The 16972-nt window shown below is 40.4% G+C and overlaps 1 protein-coding gene and 2 long non-coding RNA genes across 7 annotated transcripts in view; 2 read left to right on the top strand and 1 right to left on the bottom strand.

Moving 5' to 3' along the window:
• The window catches only part of CPQ (carboxypeptidase Q), a 407631-nt gene that overhangs the window by 106764 nt on the left and 283895 nt on the right, over window positions 1-16972 (top strand). The gene's annotated exons all lie outside the window — the stretch shown is intronic.
• The window catches only part of LOC140620066 (uncharacterized), a 52842-nt gene that overhangs the window by 33952 nt on the left and 1918 nt on the right, over window positions 1-16972 (bottom strand). Inside the window, exons 2-3 of the long non-coding RNA XR_012019802.1 lie at window positions 11547-11648; window positions 5868-5978 (exon numbers count right to left, since the gene is read on the bottom strand). This is a non-coding gene — a long non-coding RNA (uncharacterized lncRNA). The remainder of the gene's footprint in view (window positions 1-5867; window positions 5979-11546; window positions 11649-16972) is intronic.
• LOC140620068 (uncharacterized) lies at window positions 9609-12916 on the top strand. Its single transcript, XR_012019805.1, has 3 exons — window positions 9609-10084; window positions 10317-10442; window positions 12411-12916. It is a non-coding gene; the product is annotated as an uncharacterized lncRNA (long non-coding RNA).

Below are 16972 nucleotides of genomic sequence, written 5' to 3'. Positions count from 1 at the left end.
GGAGACAGAGAGAGAGAGAGAGAGAATCCACAAGTGACTCCTTGCTGACACTGGGCTCCATGTCACAACCCTGAGATCATGACCTTAGCAGAAACCAAGAGTCGGTCACTAAACCACCTGAGCCACCCAGGCACCTCTCTCTCTTTTTTTTTAAATGAGAATATAGTGCGGTTGTTTAGCACCTGGCTTTGAGCATGAATCCTGATTTAATCCATCATTGGCATTTCTGCAAAAATGGAGATTGTAATAGTGTTTACCTTATAGGGTTAAAGTCAGGGCAAAATGAGGTAATATATTTAAAGCCTGGCACATTGCATTTTATTGTATGAGTCCTTCATTATTGGATATTCTTGTTATTTCTAGTTTTTTTTTTTTTCCTGTATGTAATGTTGCTAAGCTACACGATATAGTCGGTATCATCACTTTCAGTACCATTCAGTTATTGATTTGTGTGTCTCGTGCAATTACAAAAAGAATTGCTGAGACAGACTCACTCATTGTAGGTTGTCCCACATGGAAGTTTTTCCATTGATTTCTGAAACTTGGGACATCGCTCAGATGTTCTCCTTATGCCCTCATATAGATTTAGTTATACTAAATGACCTTGCTTGGTTGCCATGGGAATTTGCTCTGTGCGATAACACTCTCTCATTTGCCCTCCACAAGAGGACATGGATGGAATGAAACCCGGCTGGATGGGGCTGGTAACAGAGCTGTATGTGACCTTCTGGGTGGGTCCAGAGGCTGGCTGGATCCTAGTCACCTCTGGCCAAGGGGTCAACCACAGCATTTTATGTGCATGGCCACTAGAGCCCTTTGAAGCTGGGTGCTGATGTGTGGGGATGGAACCACGTTGGGATTTAGGGTGGAGAGTCAGATATCCCTAGCACAAGGTGGGACGGATGAGGGGATGAGTCTAGCACAGCTTTAGATGAACTTGCTGCTGTTTTAGTGAAGATATTGACTTAGCAGGGTGTCTTTTTGTGCCCTGGTGATATCTTACACTCCCACCCCACTTATATATTTATTGAAACTATAATAACAATGAGCTAATATTCAAATTTAACAAAACTTGAAAAGTCGGACTTCAGCAAAATGCTATGGAGCTGCAGAAACTCTGAGCACTAGAGGGGTATGAGTTGCCACTCCAGCCACTTCAGAGTGCTCCTGTGTAAGTGAGCATGTCTAGGCACACGCCGTGCGGAGACGCTCACACAGTGCTTAAGGAGACGTTCACGAGCATGCTCATTGCAGTGTTTTTGTAATAATAAGTTATTATTATGGGAGAATGGGTAAATAAACCGAAGCAAGTTTGTACAAGGCAATACCAGGAAGCAGTTAAAATGGATGAGTTAGGGCAGCCCGGGTGGCTCAGCAGTTTAGCGCTGCCTTCGGCCCAGGGCGTGATCCTGGAGACCCGGGATCAAGTCCCGTGTCGGGCTCCCTGCATGGAGCCTGCTTCTCTCTCCTCCTGTGTCTCTGCCTCTCTCTCTGTGTGTGTCTCTCATGAATAAATAAATAAATAAAATCTTAAAAATAAATACAATGGAATATTATTCAGTCATAAGAAGGAACAAAGTTCTATTTAATGCTACAACATGGATGAACCTTGAAAACACTATGCTAAGTGAAATGAGCCAGATACAGTAGGACACATATTGTATGATTCCATTTATATTAGGTACCTAGAATAGGCAAATTCTTAGTGACAGAAAATAGATTAGAGGTTATCAGGGTCTATAGAGATAGGGGAACAGGAGTTATAGCTTAATAGTTACAGAGTTTCCATTTAGGGTGATAAAGCTTGGCAATATGTAGTGGTGATGGTTGCACACCTGAAAATAATTAATGTCACTGAATTACATAGTTAAAATTGCAATTTTTAAAATATTTTTTATTTTTATATATTACTAAAATTAATAATAATAATATATAGCAAAAAACTGAATTTTATACGTTAAGTGCATTGTATGGTATATGGCTTATATCTCAATAAAGCTGTTGGAAACACTGGTTGGCTATACTTCAAAAAAATAAAAAATAAAAAAATAATAAAATAAAATGGATGAGTAGAGTTACATGTATCAGCCTGAATTACTTTAACAAACAACACTGAATTTAGAAAAGTGAGTCGAGGAAACATAGGTACTCATGCAATTTATATGAAGTCAAAGAACACACAAGTAATGCCATGTTCATAGATATGTATGCACTGAAGGTACAAACATGCATAGTCTGAACCCCAGGTAATAAGTGTTATCTCTTGAGAGAAGGAGCCTGGGATGGGGAAGAAAAGGCATTGCACTCTGGATGCTTATCTAAAGAAAATAAGAACTGAAGCAAAGATGACAAAACATTAAGATGTAAAGAGGGTGAAGTATGTCTGTATTATCTTTTTTATTTCTTATATAATTAAAATTACATAATTAATGATCACATATTCATGTTTTATTAAAATGGGGAGAAGAGGGCAAAGGGAATTAACATATGACCACAATGAAGAGAAAGCCTAGCAATGCAAGGGGAAGTAAGTATTTATTGTAGCGCTGATGCCTGGTCCCGGGAAAACCATGCTAAATGCTTGCCCGTGGGTCCTTCCCATGGTGGTCTGTGGTAGAGACCTTCCTTTCCTACCTGCAAAGTTAATGCTCTTTGCTCTTCTTTTTTTTAAAGAAGATGGTATTTATTTATTTGAGAGAAAGCGAGGGAGCCCGAGCAGGGGAGAGGGAGAAGCAGACTCCGCGCTAAGTAGGGAGCTCAATGTGGGACTCGATCCCAGGACCCTGAGCAGGATCATGGCCTGGGCTGAAGGCAGACACGTCACTGACAGAGCCACACAGACGCCTCTTTTTGCTCTTTTCACCAACTATGTGTATATTGGAGATCACTCATCCAATAGCTTCTGGCAATTTTGTCTCAAGAAACCTCTGCCTTGTGAAGATAAGCACAACCGTAGCTTCTTCAACACTCAATTTTGGAATCACTGATCCCAGATACATGGGATGAGCGTTAGATACTAACTTGTAAAGACAGATTGTGTTCAGACCCCGATCAACCTTGGAAACAAAGCGTGTTTATATTCAGATTCGAAAAGCTCTTTTCCCATTTCAGGTTGTCAAACAGTTGAATATATTAATCTTGGGACCAGGGACAATGTCAGGGTGAACGTCTGTGAGCGATTCTCACCCTTTAAAGAAAAATGCACTTTTCATGGCCTTGGGCAAAGCAGGGATTCGGTGCTGTTGCTACTTTTACAAGCCACTCTGTGGAGACCGTGACTGCATCTTGGGGTTGCTGTTGAATCCAGATAATGTTAATTTTGTCCTCATTTGTATGCTATTCAGTTTTATCAAACCAAACATTTGTTAGTGATTTTTAGGAAGGCTGGTAAGATTGTGACTATTATTTATGAAAATGGGGGAAAGCTCCTTTTAAATTACCTGAATCTTTCTTTGAGCCAACGAAAGAAAAATAAAATTCATGAAGCAGTGAAGGGGGGCTTGATGGTTGAGCTACAGCCACCAGGTGTCTGGCCTGGCTCCGACAGAGGTTGTTGTGGGATCACAATGAGCCTGGATACACGGAGCGTGGAAAGTCCCTGATCCCTGTCATCACAGAATTTGGCTTATAGCCCACTCCCCTCAAAGATGGACGCTTCTGGCATTTCTGCTGTTGTTTTCTATTCCTGTTCCTCCACTGGGAGAGAAATACAATGGATTTTTGCTAGTATTTTCTAGAGCTGAATTTGGGAACATCACAGGACAAATTCCTTATGCAGGGTCTATGGGAAGAAAGGAACCTTCTTTATCAATCCAATTAATAGTTCAAATATCCCCTACACCTGCCTGTGTTCTCCTTCGTGGTGCTCATAAGACCTGGAAAGGACAGGAGTTTAGAAGTGCTAGCTGGGAGTCCTTTGTCCGTAAGCTTCTCGAGGGTCTCATGGTGGAGTTCACACACCGGCGTTAACGATGCCAAATTCACGAATTGGGCGGGACAGTTGAGAAGGGCTATGGGTTGTGTGACCAAAAGAATGTTTAACGAGAATGAACAATTATTGCCCCATAGTTTCAATTTGTTTAGAAAGCAGTTTCCTATCAAGTCAAATAAAGTCAAATACATACTTACTATAAAACGCAGCAATTCCACTCCTAGATATTTACCCAAGAGAAATGAAAACATATGCCACACAAGGCTTGTATGCGAATATTCACTGTAGCTTTATTCATAATAGCTAATAATTAGCAGCAGCCCACGTGCATGTGTCCATCACCTGGTGAGCAGGGGAGCACAACGTGGTGCATCCATGGTGCATCTGTGCATAGATATATTGTGGCACATCCATGCAGGGGATCCTATTTAGCAATACCAAGGAATGGAGGATGGATGGACAGCACAACATGGATGACTCTTCAAAGCATTCTTTTTCTTTTTTTTTTTATATTTTATTTATTTATTCATGAGAGACACAGAGAGAGGCAGAGACACAGGCTGAGGGAGAAGCAGGCTCCCTGCAGGGCACCCAGTGCGGGACTTGATCCTGGGACCCTGGGGTCATGCCCTGAGCCGAGGCCAGATGCTCAACCACTGAGCCACCCAGGGGCCCCGCCAGAGCATTCTTCTGAGTAAAAGAAGATAGAAAAAAACCATTGCATACCATATGATTCCATTTATATGAAGTTCTATGAAAAAGCAAAAGTTTAGTGACAGAAAGAAGATTACTGGTGGCCAGGGCTCAGGGATGGGAGAAGGGATTGACTGCAAGAAGCCGGAGGGAACTTTCTCAAGTGATGGAAATTTCCGATAGCCTGATTGCAGTGGTGGTTACATGACTAAATATATTTGTCAAAACTCATAGAATTGTATAGTGACAATGGATTATTTTACTGTGAGTAAATTGTACTTCAGTATAAAGCTGATTAAAATATCGAAGTAGGTAAAAAATAGTTGGCTTGTGAAAATGTAATGTCGAAAGAGAAAAGAGCAATCTTCTATTACAAATCAACATAAATCCCCTTTATATTTTATATATTTTAGTTCTAGCTTTTGAGTAATGAGTTTTTCAGCCTCACCTTTTGCAGTGAGTGAACCTTAGTCCCTGGTAACTCACACTTGCTAAGAAGTCCTCCTTACACATCGTGTGGTTTCTCTCTTTGCTGCTGCTCATTTATGCTGAACACCTACCTGGAACGGGTCCTCCCTGACCCCCACCCCCGGGACTCCACCTCCTCTCTCCCCCACCTAACTCCCACCCACCCTTGGAGATCCATTTTGGAATTCACCTTCTTTAGGAGGCTCTCCTTGATTTCTCCTCGCTCCTGCACGTTAGGACATCTCTGGGCAGCCCCGTCTGTATTTACCAGGTTATGCCACAATTAGCTCTTTATGAGTTCGTCTTACCATCTTTTAGAGATAAGGCACCGTATCCTACACACTTTCTATCCCAAGTGCCCACTCCATTGCTGATGGTCAGTGAGTGCTGAGAACGAGTGAATGGGAGTGCCTCATGGAACCGTGGAGAGGCAGAGTGAGATATTGGGGAGCACGGAAAGAAGAGAAACTAGTAGGGTCCCAACCTCTCAGTGGTTGGAGTGACTTTGGACAAGTAGTTGAATGTGTTGGCCTTAGTTTTCCTGGGTAGACAGTGAGGGATATAGTCTTGTGCACTGGGTGGGCTTGCTGGGAGACCTGAGTGAGAGGATGTGCGTGGAAGTGCTCTAAGAGTAACACACTTTGCACACGTGTATCATCGGAGGAGTGTCATTTCTCGGTCCAGGGTGTAGCGATGCAGACCAAGCCAAACAGGTAGAGTCTGTTCACCTTCACCTGTTGACCGCTGAGCCTCAGCATTACAGTGGAAGGTTTACCTGACTCCCTGGGCATCTAGTTAGGACTTCCTGTTTGTGAGAGGCGGCCATAGACTCCTCAGATCCATTCACTCCGGTGTTGATTTTGTGCCGAAGCAACTGCCAACCAGTCTGTAAAAATTTTGAAGATGTAAGATTTTTGTAAAATAAGACTCCTGTCTTATTTCTCTTTGGGTCCTCTGAATGCTTCATAGAAAGCATTGCACCCAGAAATGTTAAAATGACAAAAGAAGTGGAGCTTAACCCACAAGTAAAGGGGAATGTTACTCAGTTTGGATTTAGACTACAACATAGCTGTTAAGTGCTGTATTGTCATTCCCTCTGCTCAAAATAAAGTTGTTTCTTCCATCAAAATCCTAGAGAAGAACACAGGCAACACCCTTTTTGAACTCGGCCATAGTTAACTTCTTGCAAGATACATCCACGAAGGCAAAAGAAACAAAAGCAAAAATGAACTATTGGGACTTCATCAAGATAAGAAGCTTTTGCACAGCAAAGGATACAGTCAACAAAACTCAAAGACAACCTACAGAATGGGAGAAGATATTTGCAAATGACCTATCAGATAAAGGGCTAGTTTCCAAGATCTACAAAGAACTTATGAAACTCAACACCAAAGAAACCAACAATCCAATCATGAAATGGGCAAAAGACATGAACAGAAATCTCACAGAGGAAGACATAGACATGGCCAACATGCATATGAGAAAATGCTCTGCATCACTTGCCGTCAGGGAAATACAAATCAAAACCACAATGAGATACCACCTCACACCAGTGAGAATGGGGAACACTAACAAGGCAGGAAACCACAAATGTTGGAGAGGATGCAGAGAAAGGGGAACCCTCTTGCACTGTTGGTGGGAATGTGAACTGGTGCAGCCACTCTGGAAAACTGTGTGGAGGTTCCTCAAAGAGTTAAAAATATACCTGCCCTACGACCCAGCAATTGCACTGTTGGGGATTTACCCCAAAGATACAAATGCAATGAAACGCCGGGACACCTGCACCCCGATGTTTCTAGCAGCAATGGCCACTATAGCCAAACTGTGGAAGGAGCCTCGGTGTCCAACGAAAGATGAATGGATAAAGAAGATGTGGTTTATGTATACAATGGAATATTACTCAGCTATTAGAAATGACAAATACCCACCATTTGCTTCAACGTGGATGGAACTGGAGGGGATTATGCTGAGTGAAGTAAGTCAGTCGGAGAAGGACAAACATTATATGTTCTCATTCATTTGGGGAATATAAATAATAGTGAAAGGGAATATAAGGGAAGGGAGAAGAAATGTGTGGGAAATATCAGAAAGGGAGACAGAACATGAAGACTCCTAACTCTGGGAAACGAACTAGGGGTGGTAGAAGGGGAGGAGGGCGGGGGGTGGGAGTGACTGGGTGATGGGCACTGGGGGTTATTCTGTATGTTAGTAAATTGAACACCAATAAAAAATAAATTAAAAAAAAATAAAATAAAACCACACAAAAAAAAAAGTTGTTTCTTGACTGTATCTGTCTGCTATTCCCCTGTAGCAGCCAGGGACGCTTGGCCTCATACATGTCGGTAATAATAATAATAATAATAATAATAATAATAATAATAAATAGAAATGTTATCCAGTTTTTTTAAGAAGGCTACATTTCATTTTTTTAAAGAAGGTTATCTTTCAAAATAAAATTGTAATTGAATCTCATTTTGAGAGTCTGCTCAAATAATTTATCACTGAAACTTTCCAAGTTTAAGCTAATAAGATGTTCCAGATCTTTGAGGGTCTTTGAGTATCTTTGTAACTCTTTATGACTAAAGAATTTCACTGTATCTAAGATCAATTTTCCACAAATCTTAAAATCTGAACTGTAGCTTATTATCAGTGTGGTATTCTTTATAGCATTTCATAGACATTTTTATTTTAAAAAGTAATATTTTACCTTGATTATAGAAATAAGGGGACCGTGTCTTACTTTTAGGTAACAGAAAAAGCACTAGGCCCTTGATTCACTGTAACTGGCTAGACTTATCATTATTTTTAATTTTTACTAACCTTATTAATTTTTCTTAAAACAAAATGGGATAAAATCTAATTAGGTCTCTAAATTTTGAGGTGCATTAAGAATTCATCAAAATAATATTATGGTTAATATGGCTGTTTTCAGACACAGAATAAAAAGTAAATGAAATTGACAAGAAAATGTGAGATACTGAAATATTTTACCGGTATGTTATGCAAATATTTAAATTTATGAGATATAATAGAAAGCAAAAAGTCTATATTGTAGTCATTATTAATAACTGTATTTCTACTCCAAGGTGATTTAAACCTATGTTCTAATTTTGGTAAGCAATTTAAAATCATTTGCTGCCTTGTTGATTTAACCTTTCAAATATGTCAAGGGCCACTAACTTCTTGCAACATTTATAGATATTTATCCAAATGTGTTTTTGGTTAGGATGTGAAAATATTTGGGGAATAAATCCAATATTTGTGCTTATTTACTTTACATAAATCACATTTCCCCATGAGTGACGGTGTAAATGGGAGTAGGTAGAAAGAAAGAGGAACTTGAATATAAGCCAAATGTTTGCTTATGGGATTTATTTAGAAATCCATTAGTGACTGTGATAGTTGGAAGATTAACCCAATAACTCCTTTTCTTTGTGGATTTTTATTTTCATTTACCATTATATAGTCTTATGAGGCAATTCTCTTTGGAGTACCCAAAGAGAGATATTACATTTTTACTAAATGGATTCTTTTCAATATTCTACTATAGCACTATTTGCATTTAAGAACACTACTTTATTTCAGTATAGATTTTTTTTTTACACAGGTATTTTTCTGTTTATACTCTACCCTCATCCCATTAAAGAAAAAAAAAAAAGCATCATAACCTCTCAGACTTTCATATGCTTTCAAGATGGTTTGGCATCTTTACTGGGTTATATGCCTTAGCAAAAATATTCCCCAGCCATTCATCTTTAATTACATTTAAATTTACATTAAAATTTAAAAGAATTAAAAGCACTTTAAAAAGCGGCATGTCTATTCACTAAACAGCATGTATTAATTTATAACTGTTTATTGAAATAAATGTGGTTAGTCTATGTCTCTTGCCTCATGCATAATAAAGAACTTCTCTTTTTGAAAGTAATTGCTGTAAAATATTGCTTGAGGGGTTGAAATGCTAGTGTGATTGGGAGGTAGTATCGTTGCTCTTGGGCAGACTGTTCTGAACGTCTCAGGTGCAGCCATGAAACTGGGTCAGAGGGGTTGAGGTCAGGGAATGACAGGTGGTTAGGAGGGCTCCTTAGATAATGAAGTCCTTGAGAGCAGGAATGGGGTCTTGATCTTTTAAAAATCCTAAGGGCCTGGGGCAGGTCCATTCACAGGGGAGGAAAGGACAGCGCTGCGGCCAGAACAGCCAAGACAACAAACAGATCCGAGCTTGATCTTAGAAAATACTGAGTCCCTCTCAAGGCTTTCTTCTCAAGCTGAGCTGGTATCTGCTACTTCTTCTCTTCATAAAAAAAAACGACATATTCATCTTAAAGAAAGCGAAACTGTTTGTCATTAAGCCTGACAGTGATTTGGGCCCTCATTCAAGTGGAAGAGTTCTTCCTATGATTTCGGTCCTGTGGGGTGAGGTCAGAAGGAGGTGGTTGTAACACAAGTTGTGATTCCGTTTTGTCCTTCTCCTACTCGTAAACCTCCACTGTTCCCCCCCTTTCCCACAGTGACAATAAGGAGAAAGTCCAGATACTTCAGTGTAGGTGGCAGGTGGAGGCCTTCTAGAATTTGGCTCCAAACTACCCGTAACTTTTACCATCTTCCAACATGAACCTCAGTGCAGCTCAGCCGTTCTCCTATTTGATCAAGAGATATTCTAGGCACTTCTGATGGAAAAGCAGAGAAAAAACTAAGACCGGAAGTGGGTGAGGCCTGGGGATTGCTGGCAGAGATGAGCATCCAAGCATCCAAGCATCCAAGCATCCAGGGGGACGCGGAGAGCAGTGGTGCTGCCCACACTGACAAGCTCTCCACGGTGCCTTTCCAAGGTGGGGGGAACACCATGCGTGTCTAGGTGACTCTGTTCCGACCATGTGTTATTTCTTGATCCCGGTCTGTCATTTTACTTACAGATCAGGACATATTCTGGGAGTTGGCAGATTAGATTCTGGAAGAAGGAATCCAACCCAAAAGACAAGTAGGAATTAGGTGAGAAACTCAGGATGCCAGACTGTCACTCTGGTGTTCAGGGCTGGACTTGAGTCCTTGAGGAAATTACCAAGAAAAACAGGGCCTGGGGGTATGTGGTCAGACTGGCGTCAGGAGTGAGGGATGGAGGAGGGGCGGTTAGGAAGATGGTGGCTCACGCCGGCACCCAGGACCGTTGTCACCCCTGGCATCCAGGCGGCAGATCAACGCATTGTACCATTCCACCCTATAGGTGAGCGGCTTTAGATTCTGGCAGCTGGACAGGGCAGGTTCGTTCAGGATTGACATCCTCTTGCTCCAGATCCTACAGGCACTAAAGCAGGCCTCTCTATGATATTCGGGTGGCCATATATTGCATGTGAGTAATGATTTCATCGCTTCCAATTAATCTGTTGCTTCGGCCTAAAAAAATGTCTTATATTTATTTTTTGCTCTCTTTAGGTCTCAAACAAGGTATCACACACTTCTTGAAGGAGTAATACATTTTTGGTCGTTATTCTATTTACCACCTAAATCGAGGATGAGACCAGACAATAGACCTGATTTCATTTAAGTTGGCTTTAATTTTTTAATGGACATAAAATCAATCTGTTGGTTTCCTTAAGCTCTATTCCCCCACCCCACCCGACCCCACCCCCATCAGTGAAATACAAAACTACAGGGACTCTCTATTGCTTAGACTGTGGATGGTGAGTGCTGTGGAGGCAAATAAGCGCCTCGTCATTCTGATTATTTTGGAGACAACACATAGAAAGACTAGAAGCTGGAAAGCCAAAGATTTTTCATGCAGAACTCTGAAGGAACTCTGCATGGATGCATGCTCCAAGGGGGCTTTCATTCTAAGTCAAGAAATTTAGGCTACATGGAGGGGAGCAGTCAGTTCACTTTGTAAAATTAGTTGTTAGGGCTATGTAAGGGTTAATGAATGAACTACACTAGCCTGAATCTAGATATGTGCGTTTGTATAGATCTTGCTCTCAGCATATACGTTATTTCGGTAAATGATTTTTTTAAAAGATTTATTTATTTACTAGTATCTGGGGATCCCTGGGTGGCGCAGCGGTTTAGCGCCTGCCTTTGGCCCAGGGCGCGATCCTGGAGACCCGGGATCGAATCCCATGTCGGGTTCCCGGTGCATGGAGCCTGCTTCTCCCTCTGCCTATGACTCTGCCTCTCTCTCTCTCTCTGTGTGTGACTATCATAAATAAATAAAAATTTTAAAAAAAGATTTTATTTATTTATTCATGAGAGACACAGAGTGAGAGAGAGAGAGAGAGGCAGAGACACAGGCAGAGGGAGAAGCAGGCTCCCCGCAAGGAGCCTGCTGTGGGATTTGATCCTGGATCCCGGGATCATGACCTGAGCTGAAGGCAGGTGCCCAACTGCTGAGCCACCCAGGCATCCCCCAGTAAATGATTTTTAAATATCATTCTTTCATTCAATGAATAGATGTACTGAGTACCTGCTTTATGCCAGCGATGTGCACATGCTGTTGGTACAGAAACGAGGAATGTATAGTTGCTGATATCGGGGCTTACAGCCCTCACAGGCATCATAGGATTCACTGCGGGAATACAAAGATGAGTCCTGAAGCAACTGCTGCATCAATTTTTTTTAAAAAAGTATATTTATATAATAGAATATTATTTGGCAATAAAAAGGAATGAAATATTGATGCATGTTAAAATATGAATGAACCTCAAAAACATCAGGATAAGGGGAAAAGCCAGTCACAAAGGACTGCATTTTGTATGATTCCATTTACATAAAAATGTCCAGAATAGGCAAATCCATAGAAACAGAAAGTAGATTAGTAGATTGGAGGTGGTGGTGGCACATGTGGAATGGGATGTGTCTGCTCATGCTGCGGTGTCTGTCTTGGGGGTGATGGGACGTCCTAAAATTTATTGTAGTGATGGTTGCATACCTCCGTGAATACACTAAAAACTACTGAATGGTACACTTTAAATGGGTGAATTGTATTGTAAGTGAATTTAATCTGAATAAAGCTAGTAACAACTAAAGCCAGGGAAAGAGGGAAGGAGTAAATAATGGAAGGAGAAGATAGATCGTTCATATAACTTGCCCATGAGAGGAAGTAGAGAAATGGGAGAGTGACAAAGGGATGTGTTTTATTTCTATATTGATTATCTAATTTATACAATAGTTTTAAGTTCATGTTCTCATTTCATCCTCACAACATGGCTGTGAATTTATTATGTAGATAAAGTGCTGGAAGCTTGGAGAGCTTAAGTGACTTGCCAAAGAACGTACAGCTTAATAAGCAGCAAAATGGGTAATTAATTAAACTCAATTTTTTTTTTAGGAAAGCAGAGCACAAGTTGAAAGATTGACTCAGAAAAGAGGGGCGATGCCTACTGAGGTAGGAGAGTAGGAAGAAAGACGACATGAGGATATGGATACTGAGAATTCTCTGATTCCAGAAACTCTCCTCATTCCAACTCACATTTTTTGCACGGCTTACTTTTATGCTTTTGTTGGCTAATGTATTAATATATTAATGTAATTTTTTGGCTAATATATTTGTAGACTAGTTAAATATTTACATATTAAATTCTTTGAGGACAGGGAAATGCCTGTGTCTTTCAGATCCTTTCCAGTACGTGTGGGGCCTTGATTACCCATTTATTTGCCTGTGTTGGGCCACTGTATTCTGAAGAAAATCAGAGCTCATTGGCTACCAACCAGAAGTATGGTGGTCACGGATCTGAGCATGTGTTCTTGTTAGTCTTACTTTTGTAAGAGGGTATCGATGGTCTCGTCAATGTGGATTGTCCTGCTGCGAATTGACAATATGGAATAAGCATTCACTCTAAGCTTTTGATAGAGCGTCTATCCTTAAACTCTGTTTTTAAATTCTCATCAGATGGTTCTTTTTTTTCCCCCATTGTACCCCTCTTTCTGTCCACACATCAAATCACTCAGCAAAACCTATTGCTCCTGTTTCTAAAATATATCGCGGATTCATTCACTTTTCTTCCTTTATGAATTAGGCCAGGCCACCCTCATCTTTGTCCAGGTCTTTCCTTTCAACCAGTCTCGCCTCTTCAAGGCTCTCCCTTCTCTACGCTGTGGCTGCAAGACCTGTATTCTTTATAGGAACATTCTATCTTATGCCTCTTTGCATGTCCTCCTGCCTAGGAAAATTATCATCACAAAGAGCTAGCTTTTAATATACGTGTAAAAAACTCATTTAGCAAATGTCTGAGGGACAACTGTCTGCCACACACACTCTTCCATGGGCCATTGAACAAATTCTAACTCTACCGTGACCCACAGGTCCTGTGGGATATGGTCCTTGCCTTTTTCTCAGACTTTATTGCGTTTTTTTGCCCTTTCTCACTAGACTCCAGACAAATGATCTTCCTTCAGTTCCTTGGAAAAATCGTCCTGCCTTAGGGCTTCTGGAAGGAGTACTCTTGTCATCACTCTTCTTAGTGGGTAGCTGCTCCGCATAATCTTTCAGTTCTCAGTTTAAATATCTCCAAATCCAAAAGAGGGTTCTGTCCCCTTCATGCTTTAGTTGGGTAGGAATGATGGGAAGCGCAAAATAATAGTAGTAGCTTAAGCAAAATAGAAGTTTCTTTCGCTGTCATATAAAATTCTAGGTAGTTGTGCTTCATGGGTTAGGAACCCAGACTCCTGCCCCAGTGTTCCTTTTCAACTCTACTTCATGGTAAGATGGCATTTTCCATCTGCATTTGAGTGACCAGAAAGGAGTCAAGGGGAAGATAAACATGTGCCTCCCCCAATAAGTAACATGGTCATACCTCGCTACAGAGAAATTGAAAAGCGAGGTCTCTTCTTTTTGTTTTGTTTTGTTTTGTTTTTTTAGGTAGTTATGTTTCTATCAGGATTAAAAGGTTCTATTACTGAAGGAGAGAGAGAAAGAGGATATGAGAGAAAGGAACGATGCCTCCATATATTCTACTCCTGCTAGAAATGGACTCTTACCCATTATCATATCACATAGCATTTTCTTTATGATGTGACCCACCAAATAACTTTTTTGTTAGTAATTTTGTGCTTTTCCTGAGCAACTGGTTTGTATTTCTATTTTGTGCCTAATTATGTTTCATTCTTTGCTCTGTTTGCCAGGCAATTTGCAGCTAAATTTATAGTCCTCTCTAGCAACGGCACATACCTTATGACATGTATTTTCTTCTGTGATATTAACCATGATATTATTTTACTGCACCTGCATTCTCTACATTCTTCATTTATTTCTACATTATTTATTTATTTATTTATTTATTTATTTATTTATTTATTTATTTATTTTTTAAAGATTTTATTTATTTATTCATGAGAGACACAGAGAGAGAAGCAGAGACACAGGCAGAGGGAGAAGCAGACTCTCTGCAGGGGAGCCTGATTCAGGACTTGATCCCAGGATCCTGGAATCACAACCTGGAGTCACAACCTGACTCCTGCCTGGAGTCAAAGGCAGACACTCAATCACTGGGCCATCCAGGTGCCCCTCAATGTATTTTTATAGGTCTCAAATGATTTTGGTAATAAAGTTGGAAACAATTAAATTTCAAGTGTGAATAAATAAATAAATAAATAAATAAATAAATAAATAAATAAAATACCCTGTGTTTAATGAGGATTATGAAAGTACCTATATCATAGAGTAGTTGAAGGAATCAGGAGTTAATGTAAGTAATACATTTAGAGCAGCGTCTGGTGTACACTAAGAACTACATAAATGTTTGCTCAGTATTCTTATTTTAATTAAATCTTTTCTGAAGTGACCACCAAGTAAGTCCACTTGAAGAGACAGTCCTAGGAACACTCTCAAAGTAGGTTGAATGAAGAGGGAAAGGATAAGCATATATATAAGGGCCACTCATCAACAGTTGTTCTGTATCTGCAGATTCTAATCTGTGTAGCAGCTAGCAAATGCATTGTGCTGTGTAAGAAAATATGCTAAAAACCTTAGAGATGATTTCTAAGACAGTTCATGTCTGGTAGCTTGGCATCTTGTAGACACAAACATATGAATGACTAACTAGACTCATCACCAGGACTGTTGCTCTCTCTGTACCTTTATCCAAGTTAGGGATAGAAAGTTTCCATCAGATAGATCTGGGTTTCAATCTTAAATCTGCAACTAACCAAACTCTGTAACCTCGGTCAAACCTCAGGTTTCACCTCAGAAAACAGGAACGACAATACCTACCACACAGGGAGGCAAGGATTGCATGAAACAATGCATGTAGTTAGCACGGTGCCTGGCCAGAGTATGCTATAATAGTGATTCCTGCTATCATCAGTTTCATGCAAATCTTCTGAACTGAAGAATTATTACCTTTCATTTCTTGGAATTATTTTGAGTACAGACAAACTTGATTTTATTTTTTTTAAATATTTGGAAACCCTGTCCTACAATTTGACGAGAAGTCTGCAAATGTTTACATTTTTACTTTTCCATCATGAAGTTGTAGGAAATAGTGGCTTCTCAGATATGGTTCAAGGGTGATCAGTGGCCCACCGGGGTTCTTGGGAACCCTGCAAGCTATGGGTTCCTGTTGCATTAATTTTCCTATTACCATAGCATTTCTGCTTGAGTTTCTGGTATGGATTAATAAACTATCAATGATGTTAAATGGGTGCCTGTTTTTTATTAATTGGTAGTTCTTCAGAAGCTCATCAGAAACTTCCCATTCATGTTGTTGAATTCAAATGGTTGGGGATGAATGTCCGGAGAGGCTCTTTACTCTGCCAAAGTGGATCATGAAAAATATGGTCTATTCAATACAGCAAACATACGCTGAATTCAGAATGTGGGAACAGCACTGTACTACATATTGTGACAATATCAAGAGCTCGCTCCTGCGTTGGCCATCTGTTGTTTGTTACCCAGAATCCATGTTCCCTCCGTCTGGGAGTAGGTGGCCTTCACCCACTCCCAGCTGTATGGTTTGGCTGGGATTGGCCCCTTATCCAAGTCTAGAGGTGGGCTTTGCTTGGCGTAAGGTGGTCAGCACATCCCATACCCAAGACCATAGTTTTGAATTCAGAGTGGGCATGAAACACATGGTTTTAAACAGATTTGTTTCCTGAATCTTCTGGAAAAATGAAGTTTTCTCTTTTTTTTCCTGTGGGAACTTCTGGAAGAGACATTCCCTCTTTTCTCGGGCGGTATAATAAGGATATGAGGTCTGGGGGAACATGGAACAATGAAGGGGCAAAGCACCACACAGATTTTTAACTTGAAAACGGGGCAATAACAGGAGCCAGGAACTATCTAATGCCAGCCCATCTACTCATCACATTTTGTTTTGTTTTGTTTTGAGTAGGCTCCACCCCTAGCATGGAGCCCAGCACAGGGCTTGAACTCATGACCCTGAGATCAAGACCTAACCTGAGGTCAAGAGTCAGACACTTAGGCGACTGAACCAGCCAGGTGCCCTGCCAACACATTTCCTTAAGCCATTTGGAAATTTCCTTAAGCCAATTGGGATTTTCTATCATTTGTAAGTGTGAAAATCCAAAAGTCGTTTGATCTCAGCAGTTAGAAAAAAGATTTGTCATAGCTGCAACCAGAGTGTTACAATCATTCTAGAATACTGATTCACATGTGTAAGAAAACTTGATATAGGAAGAAAAAAAGAAAACTTGATACAGGGACTAAAATTATTATGGAAACAGAATTAACCAATGGGGAGTATTCATTGATATGCCTTGAGAGGAGGGATTGTATCTGTCTTATTTACTTTTGAGTCTTCTAGGACCATTCTTAGCACATAATTAAACTCTCATCGTATGTTGATTGAATGTGTGAGCTCAATGCTCTGCTGGAGTCTGTGTTTCCCATATAAAGGAGACCTTCCCCACTGGAGCATTCCTGATTACAGGCTT

The sequence above is a fragment of the Canis lupus genome, chromosome 28 (genome assembly GCF_048164855.1).
Source record: "Canis lupus baileyi chromosome 28, mCanLup2.hap1, whole genome shotgun sequence".
Classification (NCBI taxonomy): domain Eukaryota; kingdom Metazoa; phylum Chordata; class Mammalia; order Carnivora; family Canidae; genus Canis; species Canis lupus.
Note: the sequence above shows the minus strand (reverse complement) of the source record. Positions and strands in the feature narration are given on the sequence as shown.